Source organism: Galeopterus variegatus, unplaced genomic scaffold (genome assembly GCF_000696425.1).
Source record: "Galeopterus variegatus unplaced genomic scaffold, G_variegatus-3.0.2 Scaffold3980, whole genome shotgun sequence".
Lineage (NCBI taxonomy): Eukaryota > Metazoa > Chordata > Mammalia > Dermoptera > Cynocephalidae > Galeopterus > Galeopterus variegatus.
In genome coordinates, this window is record NW_007730091.1 from 97,469 (window position 1) to 98,462 (window position 994).

General features: G+C 38.7%; 1 pseudogene; it reads right to left on the reverse strand.

The window, feature by feature from the left end:
* LOC103602017 overlaps positions 1-994 on the reverse strand; it is a 15,434-nt pseudogene continuing 14,440 nt past the window's right edge.

The window sequence follows — 994 nt, forward strand, 5'->3', positions numbered from 1 at the left end:
TTAGTTCTCATCCACATGGACTGTCTGCGGGTTTTGGGGAGTGGTAACAGATACACAGGTAACCAAAGTAGAGAGCTTGTTTGGTGAATCTTCATCCTCGTTACGCTTTCTGGACAACCACACACAGAGACAATATGGGACATTCCTCGTTCCTTTGGTCCAGACAGCTTTGTTGATCCTGGTATCGATGTGCACATCTGGAGTCCCCATCTTCTCCATGGCAACTTTCCAGATCTCTTTGAGGGCCCAAGGGACACGCTTCTTGGAACCTCCTTCACGGATACGCTTGTGAATGTTGATGGTGTATTCTCGGGTCACCACCTCGTTGATGGCAGAATCCCTTCTGCCACCCTTCTTTGCAGGAGCCATCCTGTTGGGCCCAAGTTAGAAAGGAAGGCTAGTTGTTTTTTTTTTTTAATTGACTTAATTTCATCTTTTGTGCTGATGGTGTACAATTCCCAAACCATCGCCTTCTGCCTTTGGAAGAGATAAGCCTAAAATGATGGAAATGGCTAAAAAATAGAAACACCAAGTCTTCTCTCAGTTTTCTAACTTAGTACACATACTAAAACGGATGGGATGCAGTAAAAGCAGTACTAAGAGCAAAGTTTAGAGTGATAAACGCCTAAATTTAAAGAGAAAAATCTCAAATAAACAACCTAACTTTAAACCTCAAGGAACTATAAAAAAAGAACAAACTAAGCCCAAAGTTAGCAGAAGGAAGAAAATAATAAAGATTGGAGCAGAAATAAATAAAATAGAGAACATGAAAACAATATAAAAATTAATAAAACTGAGTTTGTTTTTCAAACATATTAACAAAATTAATAGACCTTTGACTAGATTAAGAAAAAAAGAGAAGATGAAAATAAATAAAATCATACATGGAAGAGTAGACATTACAACTGACATCACAGAAATAAGAAGTTTTTATAAGAAAATTTTTTAAGTTTGGGGCCGGCCCGGTGGCGCACTGGATAGTGCGCCACTTGGG